The sequence below is a fragment of the Schistocerca americana genome, chromosome 5 (genome assembly GCF_021461395.2).
Source record: "Schistocerca americana isolate TAMUIC-IGC-003095 chromosome 5, iqSchAmer2.1, whole genome shotgun sequence".
Lineage (NCBI taxonomy): Eukaryota > Metazoa > Arthropoda > Insecta > Orthoptera > Acrididae > Schistocerca > Schistocerca americana.
Genome location: NC_060123.1, coordinates 81,595,070 through 81,605,732, shown reverse-complemented (window position 1 = coordinate 81,605,732; position 10,663 = coordinate 81,595,070). Strand labels below are relative to the sequence as shown.

The following is a 10,663-nucleotide window of genomic DNA, read 5'->3' as shown; positions in this document are numbered from 1 at the left end:
ATTCGATGTTTTAGGAAAAGCCTGCAACTGTGTCACTCATGATTTAGATAATGAAAAACTCTAACAGTTATTTACTTTTTCTTTCTTAGCAGAACGTGTTTCTACATCCCATTTTCAAGTGCATTTGTTCCCACCAAAATTTTGATTGGAGTTTGCATGTGTGATTTTCTTCCTCTCTTGAATTTTAGACGTCTTTTTTGAGATTGTACTGCAGTCGCAAATTGTTAGGAATGGTTGTCTACTAACAGATATTGTGCCTCCTCAAGTATACAGAATGACACACACACGCAAATCATGACTTACACTATGTGTTTCAATAATAACAACGTGCAGAAAGATGTTGTAACGCTATGGTTTAACAAGCCAAAGAAACTGATAGCCCTGACTGATCTACATTTACATTATACTCCGAAAGCTACCTAATGGTGTGTAGCGGAGGGTACTTTCGGTACCACTGTCTGATCCCTGCAACCCTGTTCCACTCGCGAATAGTGCGTGGGAAGAATGATTGTCGGTAAGCCCCTGTATTGGTCATAATTTCTGGAATTTTTTCCTCGTGCTCAATATGCGAGATGCATGTGGGGAGAAGTAATATATTCCAGAATGATATTTTCACTCTGCAGCGGAGTGTGCGCTGATATGAAACTTCCTGGCAGATTAAAACTGTGTGCCCGACCGAGACTCGAACTCGGGACCTTTGCCTTTCGCGGGCAAGTGCTCTACCAACTGAGCTACCGAAGCACGACTCACGTCCGGTACTCACAGCTTTACTTCTGCCAGTACCTCGTCTCCTACCTTCCAAACTTTACAGAAGCTCTCCTGCGAACCTAGCAGAACTAGCACTCCTGACAGAAAGGATATTGCGGAGACATGGCTTAGCCACAGCCTGGGGGATGTTTCCAGAATGAGATTTTCACTCTGCAGCGGAGTGTGCGCTGATATGAAACTTCCTGGCAGATTAAAACTGTGTGCCCGACCGAGACCCGAACTCGGGACCTTTGCCTTTCGCGGGCAAGTGCTCTACCAGGAGAGCTTCTGTAAAGTTTGGAAGGTAGGAGACGAGATACTGGCAGAAGTAAAGCTGTGAGTACCGGGCGTGAGTCGTGCTTCGGTAGCTCAGTTGGTAGAGCACTTGCCCGCAAAAGGCAAAGGTCCCGAGTTCGAGTCTCGGTCGGGCACACAGTTTTAATCTGCCAGGAAGTTTCAAGTAATATATTGTCCGACTCCTCCTGAACAGTGCTGTCCCGAAATTTCAATAGTAAGTCTCTCCGTGATGCACATCGTCTCTCTTGTAACGCCTGCCAGTGGAGTTAGTTTAGCATCTCCGTAACGCCCTCTCGCCAGCTAAACGATCCCATGACTAAACATGCCGCTCTTCGTTGGATATTCTCTATCTCCTCTATCAGTCGTACCTGACAGGGATTCCAGATAGATAAACAATACTCAAGAATTGGGCGAACAAGCGCCTTATAAGCTAATTCCTACGTGGTTGAGTTACATTTCCTTAAGATCCTTCCGATAAATCTGAGTATTGTGTCTTCTTTCCCACTGTCTGTTTTATATGGTCATTCCACTTAAGGTCGCTTTGGATAGTTATGCCTACATATTTTACGGCAGACGCTGTCTTCAGCTGTTTGTCATTAATAGTGTAGCTGTACAGTAGTGAATTTCTTCTCCTATGTATGCGCTATATGTTACATTTATTTACGTTCAGGGTCAACTTCCAGTCTGCACCATTCATCAATTCTCTACAGGTCTTTCTGCAAATTCTTACTATCTTCTGAAGTTGCCACTTTGGTATAAACAACTGCATCATCTGCGAATAGCCTTAAACAGCATCCGACGCTTTCCACTAGATCATTTATATATTACATTGTGAACCAACAGCGGTCCTATCACACTTCCATGTGGTGCTTCGGATATTACTTTCACATCTGTCGATTTAATTACGTTAAGAGCAACGTGTTGAGTTCTATCTGCAAGAAAGTCTTGAATCCAATCACAGGTCTGCTCCGATACTCCGTAAGCTCGTCTTTTTTTCATTAAACGGAAATGCGGGACGGTGTCAAATGTCTTACAGAACTCCAGAAACACAGCATGAGCACCGTTGTAGACTGGAGGAACAGAGCGAGCTGAGTTTCGCAGGATCTCTGTTTGCGGAATCCATGTTGATTTTTATAGAAAAGCTGTTCATTTTCCAAAAACGTCGTAATTATTGAGCATAAAACATGTTCCATAATTCTGTAACAGACTGACGTTAACGATATAGATCTATAATTTGTGGATCTGTCTTATAGCCTTCCCTAAAAACGGGAATGACCTGTGCTTTTTTCCAGTCGTTAGGCACCTTTCGTTGCTTAAGTGATCTACGATACATTACTGCTAGAAGGGGAGCAAGTTCTTTCGCATGACCTTTATAGAATCTTATAGGTATCTAATCTGGTCACGAAGTCTCTCCACTATTAAGCGACTGTAGCTGCTTTTTTAAATTCTGCGATCGGCTATCTCAGTATCTGCCATTTCGACCTTCTCACGAAGATTGAAAGGAGGGACAGTGTTACGATCTTCTGCGGTGAAACAACTTCGGAAGACCGAATTCACTATTTCGGCCTTCTCTCTATTATCTTCTGTTTCGGTGCCGATGTGGTCGCTCAGAGAATGAATGTAGACCCACTTACTGATTTTACATACTACCAAAATCTCTGAGGATTTTTACTCAGGTCGGTTGACAACCTATTACTTTGTTAATCATTAAACGCTTCTCTCATTGCTCTCATTATGCTCAGTTTCGCTTCGTTCAGCTTTTGTTGTCAGCTAGGTTTTACTTCTCTTGAATCTGAGATGAAGTGCTCTTTGTTTACGTAGCACTTTTCTAATACGGCTATTAAACCATGGTGGATCTTACCCATACCTTAAAACGCTACTCTGAACACACTTGTCTAGGGCATATTGAACGATGCCGTTGAATATTTTCCATTTGTTCTCCACATCTTTGTCCTCATCAACGAGTATTTGATTCTGACTGCTGAGATATTGTGAAATTTTTATCCTATCACCCTTGCTGAGCGAATATAGCTTCTTCCTTTCTTCACATTCCGTGTAGGACCCGTTGTGTGAGGCAACGGGAGAGTCGTGACGCCCTGAAAATATTCTAAGTTCGTAGTTGGCGTGGCCGCGCGGCGGGCAGCGGCCCAGCAGCAACCAAATGGTGACGAACGTCAGCAGAGCATGAGGTGTAGCCCCAGCTCGTGGTCCAGCCACGTGGCTGGGAATTCCATGGAGACGTCGTGTCGATGAAGGAGACACGCCGGTAGTGCCAAAGATGGCGGACTTTGTAAAACCTTAATGGCATGCTACGGTCGCAGGTTCGAATCCTGCATCGGGCATGGATGTGTGTGATGTCCTTAGGTTAGTTAGGTTTAAGTAGTTCTAAGTTCTAGGGAACTGATGACCACAGATGTTAAGTCCCATAGTGTTCAGAGCCATTTGAACCATTTGAACCTTAATGGCAGACATTTCAAAGTTTGTGTAGAAATTAGTCTAATAGTAGCCAGATGAATCATGACACCTCAAAAAGGAACATGCACATTAGCATTATTTGCACGACGATTCTGATGGTGTAATCAGATTTTCTATATCTTTATTAGTTTAAAGTTTAGTATCTGACTGTAAATTATACAAGTAACACCCAGCAATGAATTTCCAAAGTCTAAACGGTTCATCCGATAGCGTCGATCGATGTGTCTTTAGAAAGCTATTAGTGTAAACCTAAATTTGTATAAATTACAGGCATATAACTTGAATAGTACGTGAGCTATTGGAGGTCAAATTGGCCGATACTATGGATCTTTTCAAGCCCTAAGTACTCCACAGTTACACGAAAAAACGGTAGCAGTATGATTATAAATATATTTATTCATCTATGTCTTTGTTTATATCCAATATATACTATTCATGAAGAAATTGGTCAAATATTTACTTTGTTTTAGAAAGCACAGAGACATTAGGCTACTGGCTTACTTTTGCTTGCCGTTCCATTGATATATGTTCATTAAATTTGTTTATGCATTTAATAATGTATGTTAGAGCGTGTTTATGGTCCAGCCGTAGGGATATTTATTTAATTTCAAGTTATTTAAATGTAAATCCAGTATTTCGAGTGTGTTTCATTATGTCTGTGAATGTGCGTTGGCTTGAAGACATGGTGGGATCGCTCTAGCCAATCACAGCGCTCGTGAATGGGGAGACTGGATGGAAGTGGGAGGAGAGTACGGGAGAGGACACGGGGGAGTCTGGGACAGTACGGCGTGGGGAATGCACGGTAGCGGGAGAGACTTGGAGTGTGGATCGTTTTGCGCGTGGTCGCGAGAGTGCGGATTTGTGCATTTGTGAGATTTCCAAGGTTTCTACAGTGAAGACGTAGTATGAGTTTAGCAGTGAATATCTCGCGAGCTATGTTGTCGTTCATAAATAATTACGTGCAGTAGGAATCTATTACTTCCCTGTTATTCAACTTATATTGTATTTAATTGCTGGACCGTCGACATCAATAAGTGTTTTGCAGAAATATACCACATTCTCAAAACTACTTCTACTATCTTACTCATTATTTAAAGTCGTTACGATAGTACCTGCAGATTTTATTTATTGCAATCTCTTATTCATAAATTTCTACGTTACATTCGCTTTTGCCAAGTGATAGGAACCTTCGACCATTCGATTCATGTGTATATTCGTAGTGAATACTGTAGACTCAGCAGTATTTGGCTTCTAATGCGGCAACTCCGTATCCCAGCCCCTAGAGAACGAAACCAGCCAAAACTTTTAATATTTCAACTTTGAGTCTGAGGTTACGTAGCTGAGGGCCACCACCTCACATCCTTTAAACATTTTAGTTGAAAGCCCACAGTTGTCATAGACGCTGTCACAGCCTTATGGTCACTGATACCTTCCTCTACGTTAACTGATTCGAAAAGTTCAGAGCTGTTTGTTGCCAGGCGATCTAAGACATAACCCTGTGTCTGAACTTAGGATTTTGTTGTCATTAATGTCTGGCGTCAACCAGCTTTCTGTTCCCACTACTATCGGTGGATTATTAACTTAAAAAGCGATACTAATTCTGGGTCCTTTCCTAGGATGCTCCTGCAGTTTACTAAAATTACACTCCTGGAAATGGAAAAAAGAACACATTGACACCGGTGTGTCAGACCCACCATACTTGCTCCGGACACTGCGAGAGGGCTGTACAAGCAATGATCACGCGCACGGCACAGCGGACACACCAGGAACAGCGGTGTTGGCCGTCGAATGGCGCTAGCTGCGCAGCATTTGTGCACCGCCGCCGTTAGTGTCAGCCAGTTTGCCGTGGCATACGGAGCTCCATCGCAGTCTTTAACACTGGTAGCATGCCGCGACAGCGTGGACGTGAACCGTATGTGCAGTTGACGGACTTTGAGCGAGGGCGTATAGTGGGCATGTGGGAGGCCGGGTGGACGTACCGCCGAATTGCTCAACACGTGGGGCGTGAGGTCTCCACAGTACATCGATGTTGTCGCCAGTGGTCGGCGGAAGGTGCACGTGCCCGTCGACCTGGGACCGGACCGCAGCGACGCACGGATGCACGCCAAGACCGTAGGATCCTACGCAGTGCCGTAGGGGACCGCACCGCCACTTCCCAGCAAATTAGGGACACTGTTGCTCCTGGGGTATCGGCGAGGACCATTCGCAACCGTCTCCATGAAGCTGGGCTACGGTCCCGCACACCGTTAGGCCGTCTTCCGCTCACGCCCCAACATCGTGCAGCCCGCCTCCAGTGGTGTCGCGACAGGCGTGAATGGAAGGACGAATGGAGACGTGTCGTCTTCAGCGATGAGAGTCGCTTCTGCCTTGGTGCCAATGATGGTCGTATGCGTGTTTGGCGCCGTGCAGGTGAGCGCCACAATCAGGACTGCATACGACCGAGGCACACAGGGCCAACACCCGGCATCATGGTGTGGGGAGCGATCTCCTACACTGGCCGTACACCACTGGTGATCGTCGAGGGGACACTGAATAGTGCACGGTACATCCAAACCGTCATCGAACCCATCGTTCTACCATTCCTAGACCGGCAAGGGAACTTGCTGTTCCAACAGGACAATGCACGTCCGCATGTATCCCGTGCCACCCAACGTGCTGTAGAAGGTGTAAGTCAACTACCCTGGCCAGCAAGATCTCCGGATCTGTCCCCCATTGAGCATGTTTGGGACTGGATGAAGCGTCGTCTCACGCGGTCTGCACGTCCAGCACGAACGCTGGTCCAACTGAGGCGCCAGGTGGAAATGGCATGGCAAGCTGTTCCACAGGACTACATCCAGCATCTCTACGATCGTCTCCATGGGAGAATAGCAGCCTGCATTGCTGCGAAAGGTGGATGTACACTGTACTAGTGTCGACATTGTGCATGCTCTGTTGCCTGTGTCTATGTGCCTGTGGTTCTGTCAGTGTGATCATGTGATGTATCTGGCCCCAGGAATGTGTCAATAAAGTTTCCCCTTCCTGGGACAATGAATTCACGGTGTTCTTATTTCAATTTCCAGGAGTGTATATTGATCTTTTCTACCTCTGATCTGCGAGGAGCAAGATTCTGTGAGGTAACTGTGGGTGATTTAACTGGCAAATCGTGTTTGCTCCCAAGGGAGGGGCCCTCTAACCTAAACCGTGTTTCTACCTCTGATCTGCGAGGAGCAAAATTCTGTGAGGTCACTGTGGGTGATTTAACTGGCAAATCGTCTTTGCTCCAAAGGGAGGGGCCCTCTAACCTAAACCGTGTAGGTCTCCCGCGAGCACGCAGAAGTGCTATGTACCCCACTACTGTGTGAAGTAGAGCTGGAGGGAACCGACATCGTGAATCCTGCAGGGCTGTCCATAAATCCGTAAGAGTACGACGGGGTGGAGTTCTCTTCTTAACAGCATGTGTATGACTGCGGAGTTTGTTGGCCAGAGGAAGTTTTTAAACTCAGAAGAGTGTTCCTAGAGCCATTCTGTAGCAATTCTGGACTTGTGGGGCGTCGCATTATACTGCTAGAACTGCCCAAGTCCGTCGGAATGTACAATGGACATGAACGAAGGTAGGTGATAAGACCTACGTACACGTCGCCTGTCAAGGGCCCCATATCACTCAGAGTGCACACGCACCACACCATTACAGAGCCTCCACCAGCTTGAACAGTCCGATGCTGATATGCAGGGTCCATGGATACAAGAGGTGTCTGCAGACCCGTACACGTCCATCTAGTGGATTCAATCTGAAATGAGACTAGTCCGACCAGGCATCATGTTTCCAGTTATCAACAGACCAGGGTCGGTGTTGACGGGTCCAGGTGAGATGTACAGCTTTCTGTGGTGCAGTCATCGAGGGTACACGAGTGGGCTTTCGGCTCCGAAAGCCCACGTCCATGACGTTTCGTTGAATGTTTCACAGACTGACACTTGTTGATGGCCCAGAATTGAAACCTGCAGCAATTTGGGGAAGGGTTGTACTTCTTTTACGTTGAACGATTCTCTTCTGTCGTCGATAGTCGTTTTTTGAGAATTGTTACCTTCGTAAGGTAGGATGGTCATACACTTGATTGTATTAATGGTTCCCTCTAAAGAGTAAGGAATTACTTTCTTTTTTGTTACTTGTATGTTCAGATTGTCTATCACTGAGCTGGAGAAGCCACTAGCCATTGCATATTACTTAATGATTTCTAATTATTTCTCATTGTCGTTTTTGTGCATTGGGATTTTGTTTGCTCTGTGTACCATCGTATTTATGCAGCTTTCTTGGGTACATTGGGTGGTGACAAGTTGTGGCAGCGACTGCGTTGATGGAAGTTGTGTTCTCTGTACACACAGAATACAGTGTATGTGCTTTTTGTTTTCTACAGACAAATCAGGAGAATTAATTAGCACTTTTTTGGTATCCAGCTGTGAAATTTGCTTCCTCGCACACATTATCAAACAAATTTATGATGATATTGTTGTCCTTGGTGCCACCTTTGAGTGAAATTAAGGTATCATCTTGTGAGTTAACGAGTATTGCGCTTTCATTTAAATATATGACAGAAAGTCAGTCTACAGTAATTGTGAAACGAACTCTGTAGCCCAGGACGGTGTAACACAAAAGGCGCAGATTCACCACGAGATGGGGAAACTCGCAGACGTCTATTGTCCATTGGAGCGTAAGTGCATCAGTGCGCGAGTGAGAGAGACGAGAATCCAGGTCATAGGGAAACGCAGTAGAGGCCATTTGTGGCCAACGAGATGTAACAGTGTTAAAAATGGCGTACTTAAGGTCGGACATAAACATTTATGGAAAGTATTTAATTCTGTAGTATGCAGGGAATGAAGGCACAGTAATTTTAATCTACCATCCTTCATAAATTTTCATGGTCATCCCAATAAAACTTGAATACTGGTCATATCTATAATGGTTTAAGATTTACCGTTAAAGTTAAATTCTCAATCTTGGTAACAAAGACCTGAATGCTAAAATCTGAACGCTTTAGTCGATTTTAACGATCGACATTTCATACAGAAGCGCATCATTAAAATGACAAATGATGTAAATATCAACTCTGTAACTTCATTTGTTTAAAAGGCATAATTAATTTAAATTATCAGTATTTTCAGTTAATCATCAGATCATCATTTCCTCCACACGAAACACGTTGAACAATGACAACATAACACCTTATTGAATCATTACGTAATAGAATATTTGTTGTAAAGTTTAGTGCGTAATAGTTGCTTTGGTACTTTATTTATTTATGAGAAAGCAGAATGGTGCAAGGCTACTGGCCGTGACATTCAAAGTTAAGAAGGAAATGTTATTGGTTTTATGTAAAAGAATTGAACAATGGATATTATTGTTACTTTATTTAGAGCGTGAAAGTGTTCAAGCTTTGATTATTTAGCTATGTTAAAATGTAAAATAATGTTGAATAAGCTGTAGCCAATCAGATGGACGGCTTCAGGAAAGGGAACTACCCTAGTCAGTTGAGCGATATTCGGCGCGTGGGAAGCGCGGCCGAGTACGGGCAGAGGGAGAGTACTGGAGCAGAGGCGAAAGCGGACAGTTCGGCTGGAGACACCTAAGGGTAGAGTTCGGATTGAGATGTGAAAACGGACAGTCGGTCCTTTGGCAGATAGGAAGTGAAACGACTTAGAAAATTTCGCGTTGTGTGGTAACGCGGGACTTAATCTCTGAGCGGTGAGCAGCCGCGCGCCTGGTGTGAACTCAAACTTTTCGTATAGATAACTTGTATTTCGCGATGAGATTGTGAATAATCGAACTGTGTCAAATGGATATGTCCTTGAGTGTAACAGTAACTCTAAATACGACCACTTTCGCTTTGGGATTTTAGCTCGCAATCTACATATCTTTTGTAGTATACTATGTTTTATTCAACATGATTCCTGGGTGTTGAGTATTTTCTGTTGCAGGTGGTTTATGAAATTGTCTGCTATAGTGCCAGAAAGGAATGAACCTACTGAAAGGCCATGTGGTTTCTGGTAAACTTTATTCTTGAATGTAAAGTAATTTTAGGTGAGGATTATTTCTAGTAACTCTATAAATTCAATAACTTCAGTTTGTGAACAGTTTATGCTTTAGTGAGTCTAGTAATATTGTAAGTAGGCTGTTTAGGTTTTTTTTATTGGTAACGCCACCTCTGTATGAAAATCACTGGCTGTCCTGTGTGCAGTCTGTGGCTGGTTTGCATTGTTGTAATACTCGCCATTGTAGTGTTAGGCAGCTGGCTGTGAACAGCGCGTAGCGTTGCGCAGTTGGAGGTGAGCCGCCAGCAGTGGTGGATGTGGGGAGAGAGATGGCGGAGATTTGTAATTTGTCATGAACTGCTATATTTATATATGATGATATCAAGGTAAATACATTGTTTGTTCTCTACTAATATCTTTCATTTGCTAACTATCCCTATCAGTAGTTAGTGCCTTCCATAGTTTGAATCTTTTATTTAGCTGGCAGTAGTGGCGCTCGCTGTATTGCAGCAGCTTGAGCAGCGAAGATTTTTGTGAGGTAAGTGATTTGTGAAAGGTATAGTTTAATGTTAGTCAGGGCCATTCTTTTGTAGGGAATTTTGAAAGTCAGATTGCGTTGCGCTAACAAAATATTGTGTGTCAGTTTAAGGACAGTCGTGTATAATTGTTCAAAGGGGAAGTTTCATATGTCGACCCTTAGCCTAGGATACCTCACTGGAATCTTCTGATTTTTTCTTGTAGTTTGTGTATTTAGTGTAGCTTTTGTTTATTGCTAGCGCGTAATTGTAGAGAAAATCTCCTTTGTAGTTGCAGACTTTCATTGTTGTACAGTAAAACAGTTGTGGCATGCATGTAGATTTGCACCAAGTATTTCGCAGCTGCAATTAACTAGATATTATTTTCAGTGCTATGTTAATGTGTTCTCTTATTTTTGATCTTCAAATTGTGTTTTTCTGTGTTGTCGTGTGAAATACTGTGACAATAATGGCGTGTGAAAAACGTAATACTAGGCTCCAAAGTAAACTGAGAAATGACAGTGAAAATGAAAGCAGTGTGTTAGCGCCACCGAGTAATGAATTAACTGATGTTCAAAGTAGTAATTTGGTAATTGTGCATAGGGAAATGGAGCGGGCGGCAAACA

General features: G+C 43.8%; 1 non-coding gene across 1 annotated transcript; it reads left to right on the top strand.

Annotated features, from left to right (window-relative positions):
• Window positions 1–1,104: 1,104 nt before the first annotated feature.
• On the top strand, window positions 1,105–1,179 carry Trnal-caa. The gene has a single exon. It is a non-coding gene; the product is annotated as a tRNA-Leu (tRNA).
• The last annotated feature ends 9,484 nt before the right edge of the window (window positions 1,180–10,663 follow it).